General features: G+C 40.0%; 1 protein-coding gene across 2 annotated transcripts in view; it reads right to left on the minus strand.

Annotated features, from left to right (window-relative positions):
* Positions 1-16,447, minus strand: part of SERTM2 (serine rich and transmembrane domain containing 2) — a 112,582-nt gene extending 96,135 nt beyond the window's left edge. The window contains exon 1 of one of the 2 annotated variants that reach the window (XR_016312848.1): positions 16,063-16,447. The gene's annotated coding sequence lies outside the window, so the exon portion shown is untranslated. The remainder of the gene's footprint in view (positions 1-16,062) is intronic. The other variant, XM_089678259.1, reaches the window with a different exon arrangement.
* Positions 16,448-19,530: the final 3,083 nt, after the last annotated feature.

Raw genomic sequence — 19,530 nt, forward strand, 5'->3', positions numbered from 1 at the left:
AAAAAAGACATTTCAAGAGTGTTGTTGCTTTTAAAAGGCTAGGTATTTTTAGTTTCCATTTATTTATATATTTGTTCAGTTTATAAATGTTTTAAGTGACTTTTGAACTATTTATATAATATCTTTGTTTTATAAATAAACATTAAAAGTATATTTAAAGGGAAAACCTTTTTTTTTTTAGTTTTGGATAGAGCGGAGAGGGATTAGAACACCTGTCTGTGAACCTGTTAGGGAAAGTCACCTTCTCTACTCGTCCTGTTTCTGGTATCACCAAAAGTAAATGTAAAAGAAAATCCCAAATTTTGGGTTGACACCAGAACAGCAATAGAGGGGACACACTGATACACTAGGATTCCCTCACTTTAGAGGGTTTTCCTCTCACTTCCTGTTTTGGCTATGGGACAGAAAGTGGAGGGACATTTCTGAAAAGGGACACAGATGGCAAAAAACTGACAGGGGTTATAACCCTCCCTTACTCTATCCAAAATGAAAAAAAAAGTTTTGACTTTAGTTACATGATTAGTAAGATGCATCTATAGCAGCGTTATTACTTTTAAATTTTTATAAAGAGCACAGCAAGTGGAATGTACTGTATATCCAAAGCCATTTATTTAATTTTTGGAAAGAGTTGAATGCTTGAAAAGTTACATTGGTCCAGCGTGGACACTGCTATTAGATGAGATGGAAAGCATTCTCTGAATGGTGCCTGTGCGGAGTGGCTAACCTCCTGTGTTTAGCTGGACCAATGTAACTATGTTTAAACACTTGAGTTCCAAATAATTTTACCCTCTTTATGACCAGGCCATTTTTTGCTATTTAGCATTGTGCTACTTTAACTATATCATCAATATGAATTGATGATATATAAATATATCATCAATTCATATGATTTCACACAATTAGAGCTTTATTTTGGTGGTATTTGATCACTACTGGCCTTTTTGATTTATATGAATGAAAAGAGACCAAAAAGTTTGAAATAAACAATATTTTTTTACTTTCTGCTATATAATTATTCAATAAAAAGTTTTAAAAATCTAATTTCTTCATAAATTTAGGCCAAAATGTATTCTGCTATATGTCTCTGGTAAAAAAAAAAAACTCAGTTATAGCATCTAGAAACTATGGTATAAATACTATCATTGTTATTTATTTATTTTAATAAACTAATAATGGCAGTGATCAGTTACTTATAGTGGGACTGTGGGCAATCTGACACTAACTGACACGGGGTGGGAACTAACTAATTGGCACTGACATCACCAGTGACACTAATACAGTGATCAGCAATAATACCTCACACTGTCACTTTACTAATGACACTTATAGCTGGGAAGGGGTTAACATTTTGGGGTAATCAAGAGGTCACGTGTGTACCTAACAAGTATTAATATGTGTATTATGTGCTGCTTTTTCCTAAAAATCTATTTGTTCCTTCTTCTTGCTTTGCAGAGAGAAGAAACAAACATATTGTTCCCTCAATACAGAGCCCTGTGTGTTTGTCAACATAGGGCTCTGGGCTGTGATTGGACATAGCCAATCAGCAGGTCTCAGCCAAGGACCTGCTGACAAAATCCCACTGTGTACAACCATAGCAGGAGTCAGCGGGGGGGATGGGTTTGGCACATGCACACCCTGAACCCAAGAGCAGGGAGCTACGTACAGGTACGTGGTTGTGCCTGTAGGAGCCACCCGTCCGCAGTACAATGTGTGCAGGTGGTCCTGAAGTGGATAAAATATCCATACTTGAAATTCTTCTTTAAGTTGTTTTTTCTTTTCTTTTTTTTTCTTTTTTTGCTATCAGTGTCCCATTAGAAAGATTGTCCTTTATTTTCTGTCAGTAACACATTTTCAGTCATAGAATAACGCTCATTCATTGTTATGTATCAAGACAACAAAAACAAGATAGGACCACAGAACCCTGCCTTTATCCTGATGTCCATAAACAGAGGCGCTACCTAGGAACAATGTAACTCCTAATAGTCAGCACAGGCAGAAAGCACAGAAAGTTATCAGCCTTCCAGATTCCGGTAAGATCAAAAGATATACCAAACCACTCTCAATGGTATTGTCAGGGATCCTGTCGCCGTGCAGCTGTGCGACGGCGACAGGTCCCTTCGGGTCGCAGCGGTGCGAGTGCGCATGCACGGGAGTGTGCGGGCGCGCATGCACAGAAGCACGGAAGTGCACGCATGCGCAGTAGAGTCCGCGTCACCACAAGGCAGGCTATTTAAACCTGCAATACAGTACAGTCAATGCCTTCTGGTCTACAACGTTCCTGCACATAATACCTGATCCTGTTGCCTGTATTCTGATTTGCCTAAGAAAGAACTCCGCCTGCACCGACCTCGGCTATCCCTGACCATCCGCTTGCCTGCTCCCTTGTACTTGATCTGCCTGCTTAATACTGACCCGGCTTGTCTGACTCTGCTGTATCTACGAACCCACACCTGCACCTGGCTTGCATTCTGACGGCTTCCATACTTACCTACCGCTGCACCCACGGTCCTGCATCTGGCTTGTATCCTGACGTGTGCCATACTTACCTGCCACTGCACTCACATTCCTGCATCTGGCTTATATCCTGACGTGTGCCATACTTACCTGCCGCTGCACCCACGGTCCTGCATCTGGTTTGTATCCTGCCGTGTGCCATACTTGCCTGCCGCTGCACCTACGGATTTGCACCTGGCCTGCATCCTGGTCACTACCATACCAGCCTGCTACCTCAGCCACACTCCTGTGTCCAGCCCCAGTCTGCATCCTGATTGCCACCACACCAGCCTGCTGCTGCACCTACGTTCCTGCATCCGCACCTGGCCTGCATCCGGATCTCCTGGGTCTTCAGCTACCTGCCGCCAGCTCCAGATTCGCCCGGCACTCGTGCCACTCCTGGCTCTGCGCCCTCCATTCCCACTATCAGGGGCTCCCAACGGGAGTCGTAAGAGGACCCCTTCTCTCCACATCAGGCTCAGGTATATTTAACCGAACAAAAGGAACCAAATAAGAAGGATGTACATGATGTACATACTCTTTCACTTTTAAACTGGCCTACTGGTTGAAGGAAAGAAAAATGACTGGTCTCTATCCACACAGTCCATTTGTATGGGGGAATCCCTCCCACTGAGCTTTTGTATTTTGACAGTGGAGAAATTTCCCTGCTGTCAGAATACACTTACTGTATCAGCACTGCTTACTATAGCTGGCGGAGCCAATCGAGAGAAAGTTTTCCAATACACTGGTTGTATACAAATCGATCAATAGATCAACTTGTGTACAACCAGCTTGTCCGTACATGGATCAAAATGTGTCCAGTCCCTGCTTAACTGGCCAAATGTTGATCCACGTACTAGCTTCATCTTCAATAACAATGATCACCAAATGTCGATCCATGTATTAGCTTCATCTTCAATAATAATGATCACCAAATGTCGATCCATGTATTAGCTTCATCTTCAATAACAATCATCACCAAATGTCTATCCATGTATTAGCTTCATCTTCAATGACAATGATCACCAAGCTAAACAGAGAAAGGGAATTTCTTGAGCAGGGACAATGACAGCAATAAAAACCTGACTAAGGTCCTAACCTTACCTGCCCCATTCAAAACAACAAAAAAATAAGCTAACGGGGAAGAGGAGGGAGAAAGATGAGACTCTGCACCAAATCTATCACTTGCAGCTTTTGTTACAGTACTCTGAAAACAACAGGCGTTCCTTCAGCCAAACAGATAGGAAATGGAGCCTAGGGCTTCCCCTGATGGCCACAAATGAGAATACAAATAATTCATATGCAATATTTCATATTATCCTGACTTTAATAAGATTTGTTTTTGGTCCTGGCCATAGCAAAGAAAAAAAAACACATGCAAACCCACTATACATTTCCTTTAATCCTACAAATGTCACCTCCACATAAGATTAAGTTTGATCCTATGCTGCCTATACAGATTATGTAAACTCAGTGGGGAGATTGCATCCATAGTATAGCTGTACCAATCTCACACTGTCTTCGGTGATAGTATCACCTACCCCTTAGTGGATTCTCCATAGATATATAGGAAGAACTGAATACAACTAAGTCAAAATGCTATCTTGCAAGCCAAATCTGTAAAAACAATCATAATTGTTATGAGATCATTCCTAAAAAGACCTCATATTGAGGATCTGGGCATGTGTTGTGACACCTACAGAGCTCAGCCAATGAGGCAGAAATATGAACTGAGCTAACTGATCAATACATACACAATGGTTAGGGAAGTGCAAATATGATGGCACCACTCCTAGGCTCTTACAGCAAATGCACAATGTAGGTTACTCCCTCAACATGTTACTCTACAGGTATGAAAAGCTTGCCACACAAAAGTCCCTCGATGAATTGTGTCCGTAGTGTCTGAAAAGTCTTAATGCTACAAAAACTCTTAAGCCAGCCATAGATGAGTAGAAAAAACAAACAAAAAAGGAAATATAGCTCATAGGATTATGCCATCATTTGTTTTTTTTCTAAAAAAAACCCCAGCATGTTGGATCTGGCACAAAATTGCGTATCGCAGCTGGCACACTTATGATGCAAAAAACAAATGATTCGACAATCAACACAAATTTTCATTCGGTTTTTGACTCATCTATGGCTGGCTTTAATGGTTCAACTCTGTTCCTCATCATCCAAAAGGAAGACCAAAGGTCATCCACAGTTTGTGAAATAATTTCTGTACTACTTGTAGACATGACCTTAAAGTGATACTAAAGTGGTTCTAAAGGCTCAAGTTTTTTTACCTTCATGCATTTAATGCATGAAGGTGAAAAACCTTCTCTGTGCAGCATCCCCCCAGCCCCCCTAATACTCACCTATGCCCCCTCAATCAGCGATGTGCGCTTGAATCTCGGCTATCCTGTGACTCCCTCTTCTCATTGGCTGAGACAGAAGCCAGAGCCATTGGCTCCCGCTGCTGTCAATCACAGCCAGTGAACCAATGAGAAGAGAGGGTGCGTAACTGAGCCCCGGCTCCGTGTGTGAATGGAAACACAGTAGCGGGTGCCCCCATAGCAAGCTGCTTGCTGTGGAGGGACCCGACAGAAGAGGCCTGTGGGGGCATGAGAAAAGGAGGATCCGGGCTGCTCTGTACAAAAACACTGCACACAGCAGGTAAGTATATACATGTTTGTTATTTTTTCTTAAAAAAAATAAGCCTTTAAACTCACATAAAGCTAAAAACACCTTTTACCTTAATGTATTCCTTGCATTACTGTAAAAAATGGTTATATATTTTTTTGTCTTCCCCCTTCCCTGTGTGAAGGGGAAGAGAGGGGAGAATACAGTATATCCAGTGCTGTGCACAGCTGCATCTATTCTCCCCTCTCTTCCTCTTTACACAGTACTCGAAGCAGCAGCAGGAACCATTGGCTCCTGTGGCTGTCAACCAAATGCAGTGAAGAGGAAGTTAGAGGAGGGACTAAGTCCCGCTGTGTAAGTCTAAGGAGTGCGGCTCCAGACACTGTGTGCCTCCATAGCAAATGGCTTGCTATGGTGACACACGAAGATGAAGAGGAGGCGAGATCACCACCGAGGGACCTGAGAAGAGGAGGATCAGGGCCGCTCTGTTATTACAATTAAAAATCGTGTTTTGAGTTTAGTAACACTTTGAAGCCCAACTCCAGTTAAAACATTTTAACTTTTTGAATAAAGCAGGAATATGATAATGTCTCTGTAAGGTTTTTTCATTGCCATCTGTTCCTTATTGGGAAGGAAATTATGTTCTCAAAACAGGAACATGGTAAAAGACAAAAACACATTTTGAATACAGTTATGATGGATTATTACTTTGATATTATTTTTATAGATGTCCATGTCTTCCTGTCCAAGTGAGTAATGCCTGTACAAACCATATCTCATAAGAGTGTCACAAGGACAGGTAGTTATGAAAAATCTAATGAAGGCTCAAAAAGAAATACCTTGTGTCACGATCACGGCGTCAGACCCTAGACCTTCTCACCAAACTTGTGACCGAAGGACTAGCCAATCTAAAACCGCGATGTGACGTGCGTAACAATACCACGCCCAGCTGCACCTTGCACAATGATTTTCCAGCTAATGGACAACAATCTATGTACCTGCAACCTGACCGATTGTTACTGGGTCGGGTTAATTACGCAACTAACCCTCCACACTGCCACCACCTCCTTTTTGTACAGAGAAAGAGGAAACTCGCTATCAGTTATAACACTATAATGATTGAAATAGTCGTCTGTATAAAATGGTCCGCAGGCCAGTTATACAGAGGGTTAAACAAACAGAAGCGTCTCTTCAAAGGCATGGATTCGTAAATTGCAATTAAGAACTATAGAAACAGTTCAACACTTTCAGAAAAAGAGATTTATTACTAAAAGGGTCAAACAGGTGCAATAAAATATTTACAGAGAAGATGTAACTAAGATATATATATATATAAATATACAGAGAACCATAGCACAGTAAAGAGATATCAGAGAGAGGTGAAAGGGTTAAAGTACTTGCCAAAGTCCTGGGTTTAGCAGATCCAAGTCAGAGCAGGAGGGTGCTTTGATCTCTCTATGTTACGATGGAAAAATGGAAGGATTCTTCAACTCAACCCCCTTAGGCTTGACAGCCTGCTTTAAAGTTTTCCAGCAGGGGGTGGTTCTGAAGTAAAAAGACCAATTCTCTGTTGAGGGAGGGATCGTCAGGCGGAACCCTAAACTGGAGCCAACATCTTTCCTAATTCATATTCTGGTCCATAACTTTCCAGCTGCACAAGTGACATTCTACCCGTGGGTATATTATTATGCAGACAAGTCTGAGGATTATCTAGATATGAATTATGAAATTATATGTTGTACAGTTCACGAGTTCTATGTTTCGGCTCCCCTGATGGTCCGTGATAATTCAAATGCCCCATCAAACTGTTTGCCTGATCCTAGCCAATCTGACGGGATGTCTAGTTTTTATGTAAGTCTCTCATATTCCAAGATATTAAACATAGGGGAAAAATTGATCTTTTAAAAATGCTATCTGGTGTGGGCTTCTTGGGAATGCCTTGAACTCCGGGGAAGGCTCAGTTATCTTTTTTACGAGGCGTGAAATTATACAGGCTCTCAGGACAGTGGGACTCCAGCTCTCCTGAGGGGGGCTTTGTAGCTCTGGGCTCCCTGCTGCTCTAGCCTGCCAGTGACCCGCAAGCAGGTGCCAAGGTGGCTGAACAGAGAGGAAGGGGGAGGATGAAGGAAAAAGATATTTCAGGACAGTTAATCTCTTCACCAAGATGGAGGTTTAAGCCAAAATGGTTGAACCGCATCCATCTCTGATGCGCGCGTTTGCGACACCTTGCACAAATTGTAACTCTTCGCCACTCTATTGAAAACTTTAAAAATGGGCTTTAAGGTATTTCAAGTTACGACTAGAAAAGCTACAATTTCTGGAGAAATTGTGTGAAGTGTTCTTGCCTCCACCAGTTGTCTACAACTGGAGTGGGTGGAGTAACTGGTTGAGTAGCTTGTCACTCTACTGCCTGCTCACACACCTGGGTTCCTATGGCAACTCACTCTACAGCAAGGGCAGAGAAGAGCGGTTAAAAACAAACTGCTCCAACGTGCTCACTTCACTGGCGGTTGCCATATTCAAACGGTTGTAGTTTAAAAATTATAAATCCTACTCCAAAGAGCTTTATATTGTGAGAATCACAAGACCCAGACCTACATTTTGATGCATAGTATGTCTCTGAAATATTAAAAATGAAGGCACAGTCACAGTTTAGAAATTGCCCTTCAAATTTGAGGTGGCTAGAGTGGATTTCAATGAATGTCAATGGGCCGCGTGAGTTGCAAAAAATGGTCATATTGTGAAAACTATCAGGACTATGTCTTAGCCGTGGACATTTTTAGTGGCAGCAGGGATAGTTTTGATATATGATTTGTGTAGGTGGGCTTGAAAATGAGGGAGTGATGGCCGTTTAGAAATCATGTCCTGATTTTTCAGCTCACACTCTAGCTTTTGTCAGCTCCCACTCTAGTTTTGAACATTCATTCCTATAGGACCAATTTCACCACAAAACGCCGATATTTCGTGAACCATTCGGCGAAATGTTCCACAAAGTAATAGCACACCAATCGGAAACAATCCGCACGTTTCGGTATATTACTGTCTATGTAGTGTAAAAACTGTGGGAGGAGTTAGGGTGGTAAATTTGGCTATAATAATAAGAATATATATGTGAGATAACAGTAAGTGGTCTTGCCATGCAAGAACACTTAATTACAATTTTAGCATGAATACAAATTTGAAATATTGAAGGTAGTTTCCAAAATGTAAACATCAATCGCAATAAAAATTCTTAGTAACTTGATATAATATCAGCATACTTGTACGTGTGAAGTATATGGTATTGATAAAGCAATACCTGCAAAATGACTGTTGCAAGTCATTTAACAGTAGTTGACAGCAACTTCCAGTTATCAAAGAAAAAGAATAAAAGTGTTTACTCAGTGCTGGATAAAAATGCATTTTGACTAATGTCGACTAAGCTGTCAGAAGCAGGACTTTATTTGAGACAGAGTTCATTCAGCTCTACAGGCTAAAATCTTAATAGGACATTATTTTTTCCATCCAAACAATGAATCCAGCAAGAAAAAGTAGACACAGATAAATAACCAATTGCTTTAAATATTTATTATGGAATTTTAGTTTTGCCTGAGGTTATCTTTTAATAGACTATTTATATTGCTACTCTCATTTTTATAGAGTGATACAAAGCTACCTCTATTGCTTTACACTTGTCTGTTAGTCTGCATTCTAGGAAATTACAATGCTGATTATAAGGTTAATACTCTAAATGGAAAAAGCAGGAATTATCATGGGAAAAATGAGAGCTAATGAAGTCCCAGACTTGGGTAGTAGATTTCAACAGTATCTTATTATCTGTAGGTTCACAGTTCTGTTTGAGTCTCAAGCATTTTTGGACATCTACACAAAGAGACAAAACTGTTTTGGAAATTGAAATAATAAGTAACATGATGCCTGTACATCGGGATCTCTTAAAGAGATGTCTGTAATTCAAAAAGTTAAAGTATGAAAATACAATCAATTACTATATTTTGTGACTGGAAACCATTATGTACTATGAATTTACTTTTTTTTGTAGCTCTTACCCCCTCAGGGGCCTCTGGATTTTCTTTCCTATTCAGTGCAGAAGCAGCTAGGTGCATAGCAGCAGTCACTCATTTCGACTCAAAGGACAGTCTAGGGGTTCGTCTTTTTGTGTTTATTGCTGAAGACTGTTAACTGGATTGGAGAGTGGTATACTCCAAGCCCTTGAGCATAAATGTAGGCTGAGGACAGTTCTTACTTGAGCAGCAATACTGTAAATTCTCTTACTGGCAAAGTCTATGAGCAAAAAGGGGGTTTGAGCTCAGTTTAAAGTAGAACAGAACAATTTAAAACACTGGCAGTTGAAAACCATAGATAATCTTGAGCATATTCAGGACTAACTAGAACATTAACTATCCACATCTAGAGACCATGGAGACTGTAGGTCAGCAAAGAAGCTCTATCCAAAGACCCAAAGAAGAGTTCCAGAGGTTGAGGTTCCTGTCCATAGCCCTGAGTAGTCCAGCAGCCAGTCCTGGATGGCTCCAGGGGCAAGCAGCCTCCCCAAAGCATCAGAAGTCCATTCTCGGGGAGACCAGGCACACACTAATTCTCTGCCCAGGCTTTAGCCTATTTACCCGCTTCCCTGACCACCTACTGAGCACACTTCATCAGGGATTGGTCAGAGGGCAGTAAATATTCAAGCTGAGGATTTAAGTCTCCCTGCCTCAGACTCTGGAGGTTTCTCAACAGAGCCAGGGGGAAGCAATCAATCCCGCAGCATGTGATGTCACGACAGACAAAAGCAGACAATCTCACTCATCTGTGAAGCAGAGTGAGTCATAAAACTAATTTTCAGAGAGCCTAATGTGGAGGGTGCTACCTATCCAATGAAGATTTCTATACAGACTAAATTTTAAATAATATATGGTTAAAATGTGTAAGAAGAATTTTTAAATATAACTTGATATAGTTTGGACATTCTTAGTCATTCAGTGAAGCAAAAAAGAAAATTTATAAATTGCAATGAATCTAAATTAATTTCTCTCTGATTGTCTTCACCTATAACCAAGCTCCAGGAAAATAAAAAAAAAATCCACCCTTGCAGTGGGGCCCCACACACTGCAAGCATTCCTCTCTTCAGCAGTCTCGCACCAGCCCTGTGACTCTTCCCTGCAACTGTTCTGTAAGTTACAACCGCAATTCAGCCTCCTCAATGTACCATACAGGGTTAATGTCCCTATACAGTATTGTACATTGCACTTGTTTGTGCTGAGGCTTCACCCACAAAGCAGAGCGCCAGGCAGAGGACAACATTGCAATAGGAGAGAGTGAGGAATCCGGTCAGTGAAAGAGACTGTTCTACAATCTGCTAGACAAAATGAGCATAAAACCCTTGCAGGGGGAGGCATGGTGGATATTTTTATTTTCCTAGGATTGGGTTGTACAGTACATTTAGAAACATTGTAAAGTGGTTATTAGACTAAAATGCAGAGTTTGCCTGCACATACCTTTCAACTTTTTTGTAAAGAATTCTGGGAGCCAAGAATCACTATGGGAACCTAATATGGGACTACCAGTACTTTCTCAGAGTGTTGATTGCTGGCCTGCTCCTCCTGACCCCTGCATTTTTCTATGTGCTTACAATGGACAGTGTGCCGGCCAACAGGAAGATGTCATAAATGTAAAGGGTGGACCATCCACCAACAGTACCTGGAATGTATTTGTATATTAGGATACCCAAAATTCATAACTCCCTTGAACACCTGGGATAAAGTTCAAAGGTATTTGTAGACACCACAGTATAGTGTAGTCCTACAGCCTGTTCACAATATGTCTGTCCCGAAAGGAGTATTTTTAATTAAATCTGTGTGGTTGCTGTAGGTTACTGCAATTGCATACCAAGGTTACTCTTTGAACCTTGTTAATAAAGAAGCCCTATACTGTCACAAATTATGGAAATGCCCCTAATCTAAAAACTGCCTTTAGTATTCTAGATTATAGACCCCATGCTTGTACTGTAATTGAAAACTTTATGATCACAAGAATGTAAAATGCTGACAAAGCACCTCACGCATCTGGGTCACAAACATGTTTTTTTCTGATAGATAAGGCCTTTAAATCCTTGAATGATCCATCGTTCTTGCGTTACAAATGATGATGATGACTGTTTTCAAGTATTGTTCTCTCTCTTCTAGATGGTTTCAATGACTTCTCACCTAGAGACCTTTTATATGAAGTATGGAAATTCCTCTTCATTTGTTTTGCAGAGCACAAAATGATTAAATCTGCACTCCCCCACAGCACCTTCTATAGCAATTGATTTAAAAGCCCACTTCTATTAGTTCAGTTTTACTTACTAGTTCTGGGTAGGAAGATGTGAGCTAAAGCTATTCTGGTCAGAGACTTAATCATTTTTCAGTCATTAAAATAGGGAGTACATTTTATGGTAATTTTAGAATATATGCAAAACAAGCTATAACATTTTTTTCTGAACAATGTACATATCCTGAAAAGTTGAGAATTTTTTCTAGGATATAATTATAAATGGGAACTGTCGCTGCCAATTAAATTCATCAGCATGCAGGTTTGCAAATGCAGAAAGACCTGAAATCTGAGTGCATAGAAAACAAGGTACACATAATCCTGGTCTTTTTGGCACATACATATTTTCTTTATTTTAAATACTGGTTTTCAGCATATATTTGCATAAACATAGAAAACAAACCAGGATGATCAGTCATTGTATAGATTGCCAGTTTTCAAAAAACACAGAGCATGACTAGGGTAACCCATATGTCTCCAAGTTCTTCTACATCTCACCATAGCTACCCATCCCAACTTATACTAATTAAGGAATGATCAAAGACCTGATTTGCAGAAAATTGGCCAACTTGGCAGTTTATTAACACATAAACCAAAATAACATTCCTTGAAAAAAGAAAACATATACATGAACCAATTTCCATAACATACAGGTTGCAGGTCTTGGGAGGCACTTGAGAACCAACATCAGGTTTTGTATCTGCGTTACTACTTCACGTTCCCCAGCCGCAAAACACTGGCTCGGGGTCAAACCCACTTTTCTGCAGATACCAACTTGTTACCACTTCCCAGATAATACCCCATTAACTGGGATCCAACAAAGGATGCCATACCTTAGATGGATCACTGCTATGAACTGCTCTGAAAATGTTAAAGCCTCCAAAGACCCCCAACTGCCAAAAGACCCAGGGTCTGAACAACAAACAACAACAACAACAGGGTAGGAGGGCGGGAAGATCCCTACTCGTCCACTGCTTCCAAGGATTTGCCGCAATTGAGTCTCCTCCTCGAATCCCCCCCCCCCAGCAGCTCCACCTACTCTCTGCAACTCCCAATCCGGTAAGTGACTGCCTATTCTGACCAACTATATCTTTAACCCTGTCCTGCCTTGTATCCCCTGTCCCCTTTGTCATGTAGCCCTTCGCCTATTTTTTTTTTTTTGCTTCGGGCTTATCTTTCCAGGGACAAATCATTAGAATTTAGGACTGTCCCTGGAAATTAGAGCTGTGTAGAAATACAACTGTAATCACAATATCATAAAAATATATCCTACCAGGTCTGTGTATCCTTCAAAAAATTCACATAAATAGTAGAGGGATCCTGCCACAAAAGCATAACATTTTTAATAAAATTCTAAACTCTAGTTTTGCTATTTCCAAAATCAATTTTTATTTGTTTAGAATAGGAATACAACTGTATAGCTACTCTACTGTATAGCTGATAAGATTGTATTATAATATCGCATAAGAAAAATATTAAGATCTCTTAAGTGGACAACTTCATAGCATTTTATACCTCTGCTCATACAGACAGCAGTGAAGGAAGCACAAAATAGTGGTGTTCAGTCTGTATTTATCATTAAATGGTGCCACTTGTTTCAGGATCCATCTGTCAGGTACCCCCTGATAATACACTGACCTCAAACTAACTTGGGTCTGTTCCCCAATAATCTTAAAGTGAACCTGTTATAATAGAAATGTGGGTACTGCCATTGGTAACATCTTTGAACAATTGCCTTAGGTGCTATGTAGCCAGCGAACTTCCAAGATACATATGTCCCATGCAGTGACTTTCTGATTGGTGAAGCCAAAGGATTGGTATGGCAACCAGGGAAACAGACATTTTTAAAAGCCAAATAATTGTAATGAAAGATTCATTTTAGGGGAAGGTACATTTTATTGTATTGCCTGCGAAGAAATTGTAGTGTATATCCAGGGTTTTCAGTTTATATTGCCCTGACATCCCTTCATACAAACATGTCTGTTTAGGAATCCAAGAAGACAACACACTCGGAGGAAGTATCTGTGTGCCTTAATGTCATCATTTGGAAATTAAGTTAGCTTGTTCAATCTACTCCTGTGCTATAAATGCCTCTGTTCTCCATGCCCTGAAGAATTTGTTACTGTCAAATTTTGCTGATGATTCAGTACCCTGGATCTCTCTGGTGCATACTGTATTACAGCTCTATTAAATAATATGCAGTTACACCTGCAACTGCCATATAGGATATTAGGGCATCTTGTACTGAGGATTTCACACCTGGAGGTTAACATACATAAATCATAACTTTTTGCTGAATTACATTTTTTAAGAACACAGATACTACTAGCACAAGTATAATTGTCATTTTAAAAAGTGTTAAAAGGCCAAGTCTAGCATTGGCTGGAATAGAAAATAGCCGGGAAGGAGGACCAGTGACCCAAAGACTTGACCTCTTGGGAGCACCCAGTTGAAGCAGTAGATTATCACTAGTTAGCAACCTAGAGTAGTCTGTGCTAAAAAAAAAAAAAAACAGCCACAAACAATCCCAAAATATAAGCCAGAACCCACAATTGCAGACATTTGAAACCATCTGGATGCCATATTGGAGAGTCTTCACCCTTGCTGGGCACAGACTAGGAGCCAAGGGCTGGGTAGGTGGTGTCACTATTATGTTGGGGACAGTTGCATCTCTACCCTGTTATTTTCTTGGCTTTTTTTTCTACCATGGAGACAATTCAGGAGGGTAGTGGCAGAAAAAGAAGTCGGGGTCTGGGTGGTAACTACTGATGTAAGGCCCATTTGTGATGATGAAGTTTTGAACTGGTCAGAAGATCAGTTTTGTGGTCTTTGGTACATTTTTGTCTAACCTTTTTGGATTTTGAGGTAGCAGTTGTATCTTCAAGGCAGGGGGGAGCAGTCACAGTCTGGGATGTTAACTACTTTGATCTCTATGTAGTTTATTTAGCTTGCGGCTGTGATCCAATAACATATTCATTCAGTTGCCTCAGCAGTAGGGTGAGGCTTGAGGAGCACCAAAAGTAGCAATACCTGAACTGTTTATGAAGTTAAATGGTTTGATAAAGTTTGTTTTGACACCACTGCATTGCATTGCATTGTTTATTTTAATTGCACATGGTTAACATTATTATTGCTCATCTTCAATTAACTAAATAAGCTGCAGTGAGTTTAATGGTTTGATATTGCAATAAATGAAATCATGCGCTTGATTCTCCCCTAGCCATGCACAATTAATTGAGTTTCCATGTGAAGGAGCCACGTTAGATCATATAAATTGTGCCAATGGCATCCAACAGTCATGTTTACAATGCAGAGGAAATTAACGAATTCAGCAATTTGCATATATTCTTAATAAGGAAAGGTGTCCTCACATGCCATTTGCTGCTGAAGGGTTTGCTTAAAACAAAAGGGCGCATTAGATTGGCTGTTTCCAGGGCATTACAATGAACAGACCCTAATCCCTTGACTATGTGGGAGCTTCCAATCCCAATCCCAAAAAATAACTGTTATATCATATACTGAATATTCCTAGGTAGCATTACAAACATTTCTCTAAGGTGCAGTGTTTTTAACATTTGAACAGCAGCTAAGTATTTTTTTAATATTTACCTTATGCTTATGATCGTATCCGTCAGGAATATGGACTACACCAAATAGGTTCTAATCCGTTAGGTTTTGACACTATTGTTGAGCATACAAATGACCTCAATGCCAATTTGCCATATATTAAGCTCTGTTGTCTCTATAGTGTGTATAACCCTAAGTGACTTACAATAGGTGACACAAGCCGCATCTTAGAAATCCTTCGCATCACAACACTGCTGTACATGTTAGAGAATTGCTTCTAACTCCTGACAGTGAGATTGGATCATAAAACATAATCATCTTTGGAGGGTATCTCTCCCTTACCATATGCTGTCATTTTATACATTTTATTTAACCCCATGTTTGCAAGTATTACATGTAAAAAAATCTAACAAATAAGAAAAAGCATTGTATACATTTTTCATACTTAACTGCATTTCTATCTAAAGATGAATAATAATAATAATAATAATAATAATAATGTCACTGTTAATGTTACTATATGTGAAATTTAATTTCCTTAATACTATCTTTGTCAAAAAAAAAATCTTTGTCAAAATCAGCACATTATGTTTTTAAATATTTAATCAAAATATTGCACAGCATAATTCTAAGATATGTAACTTAACTTTAATAGTTTTTTTTTACTGTATGTAAAATATTAGCAACTTATTTAATAAGGTGAAGAGCAGTGAGCACCCTAAGTGACCTACAGAAATCAAGGTGAATTCATCTTTTACTGATCTAACTAGAGTACTACTGTGGCTTAATGCACATCATTATTGCTGTCTATCTATCTATCTATCTATCTATCTATCTATCTATCTATCTATCTATCTATCTATCTATCTATCTATTCTATCTATCTATTCTATCCTTGGTAAAGACATGCTATTCTATTTGTTAACAAAAGATTCTCCTCTTTTCATGTACTGTATATACAATTGCCTATTCAATCAAATTTTAAATCTAGTTCGTTATGAGCATTGTAACTACTACAACCCCAAGAGTGCATGGGTAGTGATTAATGAAGATGGTCCTCTGTGCATTTACCTTTTACGATAGCATCCTGTGTCTTGAAGAAGCTGGATTACATGACTGCAGGATCCCAGCTGGCCAGTAATTATGTCCAATGTCATGACTGTCTCGAACTTTTCTGCTTTTATGTGTGCACAATGCTGTGTTTATATGGTAAGATGATAAGAAGGTTCTTTTGTCATCCCTTTGATAAGTCAGCTCCCAATACTGCCTGGTCCCCTCCTTGTTCCCAGATTGCCTGTAGTTTTCCAGATGTGCTGGAGGAGAGCAGTGAAGCCCCAGACTCCTGTCTTCAGCACTGATCACTGAAGTGGGGAGTGCTTTGAATAAGTTCACTTGTTCTGTGCTCATAGCTATGAAATCTGCCAGCTCAGGCTCCACCTCGTCAGGAGAAAGGGATGCTGAGAGTATTGAGAGAACACTGAAAAGGAGGAGGAGGCAATGGGGGAGGAGGAGGATAAAAATGATCTTGCATAGAACAGACACAGATAGTTAGATCTTCTTCCATCAAATGTCTCTGTTATGTATCTTTTGTTCTGTTTGAGCAATACTCTTAAAGTAGATGCAAGCTCAATTAATAACATATTTTTTAATCTCTAATATGTTAATGCAATTTCAATAGTTGTTTTCAATCCTTTTAAATATGCAGCTTTCATAAAATAGACTCTGGCCACATAAAATAGATCCTGCCATGAAGATCCTTGTTTAGACAGTTCCTGTATTGGGTGACAACTGTCCCCCAGTTGTGTTCCTGCGATCTCACCCTGTTACATACAACCCCAATGGAAACATTGACATGATCCACCGTTATCAGTATCAGGAAGCTGGTCCGGATCAATGATGTGATGGAGCAAGTGCATGTAGACAGGAAAGGGCTGAAAGAGGCTGGAGGAGATCAGCAGCAGTGAGATACACAATGGGATGGAAAAAGAATCTTCTATTTTATATTTTTGCTTTGACAAGCTAAATGCCATCTGGATAGGGCTCAGGTCTACTTTAACCACTTCTGAGGATTTACCCCCCTTCCTGACCAGGTCATTTTTTGCATTACTTTAACTGACAATTGCGCAGTCATGCAACGCTGCACCCAAATGAAATTTACGTCATTTATTTCCCACAAATTGAGATTTTTTTTGGTGGTATTTGATTGCCTGTGCGTTTTTTATTTTTTGCACTATAAAAAAAAGGCCGACAATTTTGAGAAAAAAAACAATATTTTTTACTTTTTGCTATTAACCTCCCTGGCGGTATTCCCGAGTGTAGCTCGGGGTAACATTTCAGTACCAAAAGCGGTAACCCCGAGCAACACTCGGGTTTACCATGCGGCACTGCTCCGGCATGTGTTCTTCACTTACCTTACCCTGCGCTCCCACAATGTGTCCCCTGCAGCGTCCCCGGCCATCTCCTCCGGCGGATGCCGGCATCCGGCTTCTGTGTCCTGTCCCTGTGACGTCGGGACGTACGGGCGCCGCCGCCGCCGGCGGCGGGAAATTTAAAAATTTTAAAAAATGTCTTTTTTTTTTTTTTACATAGTAAAACATTGCTGTCTCAACCAATTTCACATACATATTGTCCCTAGTGCTTTGTCCTGCGCCCTGCCTGCATTTTGTCTGTTCTTTCTGCCTGGAAACTGAGAAATGTCCATGGCGTCCAAAAAGTGTCCCTTTAGGTCAAAAGCGGTTTAGATCAGCTAGAGAACAGCGATAGTAAATCAGAACCACTTACAGAATTGAGTGATAATGATTCGTGGGGGAAATTCGTCATCAGACACTGAAAACGATTTTGCGACTGAGCTCAGCAATGTGCGAACTTGGCGCTATATTTCACATTTCAGTGTTTTTGGTTTGATTATATTATTGAATTAAATTTTTTATTATTTTTATATTATTTTTATGATTATTTATTAAATTATAATTTATGATTTTGTGTTTCAAATTTTATCATACCCGGGATGTTTACTAGACTCTTGTTCGGACAGATTTCAGTGAGTTTTTCCTAAAAATTACAGCCTACAATAAAAAAAATACATATTTCCATGCAAAAAAATGGTACCGCTTTCAGCACCAAAAATCTGAAATAATCATACCGCCAGGGAGGTTAAACATGTTCAGTAAAAAAATTAAAAAAATCTAATTTCATAATAAATTTAGGCCAAAACATATTCTGCTCCATGTTTTTGCTTGAAAAAAAACCCAGTTGGTTTACGTGAAAGGTATAGCGTTTACAAATGACGGTATATGTACTGGGATTTTTTCAAAACGTTTTACTGGTAATGGCGGCAATCAGCGACTTATAGCGAGCGTTCTGACACTGGGGGGAACTGACTTGGTGTCACTGACATCCCCAGTGACACCCATACAGTGATTAGTGCTAATAAAAAGCACTGACACTCTACTAATGGCACTGGGCAGGAAGGGGTTAACATGTGGGCGATCAAAGGGTTAACTGTGTGCTGTGTGTTGTTTTACCAGAGGCTGTGTGTTAGTGCTTCACTGTAAGCACACTGCTTTGTATGGCTCTGCTATGAACAGCCATACAAAGCAGTGTGCATGAGCTGATGGGGAGGAAAACTGTTTTGTTTACTAACAGTCCCCCCCTTCCCTGTCGGAGATGCTCAGCAATCACCGGGCGCTGGCGAGTAATTACCAGCCAGGACCCAGTGATTGACAGCCGCTGCAGCAAATGGCTGCACGGGTATATGTACATGATTTTGCACACCCCTGCCGTCCTGTAGCAGTATATCTGCTATAGGGCAGACAAGAAATGGTTAAACAGAAAACTCATCCTCAAAATCAGGGGCAGACCCAGGAGTTATTCTATATTATTGGTTGCTATAATTCTCTTTGAGTTGATATCTAAAGTGTATCTATGGTCAAAATGTAAAATAATGTATTTATTTTCACATTGTTTTTGAATTATTTCTAGGCTACTCCTATTAATCTGAATGATCTTAAAGTATACGTGGACCCATACCTTGTAAAACAACCCATTTCAATAGAAATGTAAGGCAAAACATAAAATGTGTATACGTGTGGATTCACACATGTGCGGTGCGAATTGAAGCTCTGTTTTCACAGCTAACTGACAAAGAAGGGGTTCAGGACAGGTTTAGATCAGGATCAGGTCAGGATTTTATCCTGGTCACAACTGATGACATGTGCGACTCAGAAGTGTTCGCATAGAAGTCAATGAGCCTAAATTCGCACCTAGGCTGAACCGCACTGCTCAGAAAACTAACAGGACTCTTTTTCAACTGATTTCAACTCACTTTGGTTGCAATGCATATTTGTGAACAAGCACAACTATTTTATTTACCTGATCCTCCACTCCCACAGCAGATTGCATTCCCCCATTCTCTGGGTAAACTGTCCATTGCCTTTAACACATCCAGTGCAGGGCAATGGACCCTGTTGTGGTTTTGATGATGTCAAGATCCTAGACCATTGAAGCGTGGGGAAGAAGACATTTTGGGAACAGGTCTAG

The sequence above is a fragment of the Staurois parvus genome, unplaced genomic scaffold (assembly GCF_062004578.1).
Source record: "Staurois parvus isolate SC_StPar_1 unplaced genomic scaffold, SC_StPar_1.0 ptg000202l, whole genome shotgun sequence".
NCBI lineage: Eukaryota > Metazoa > Chordata > Amphibia > Anura > Ranidae > Staurois > Staurois parvus.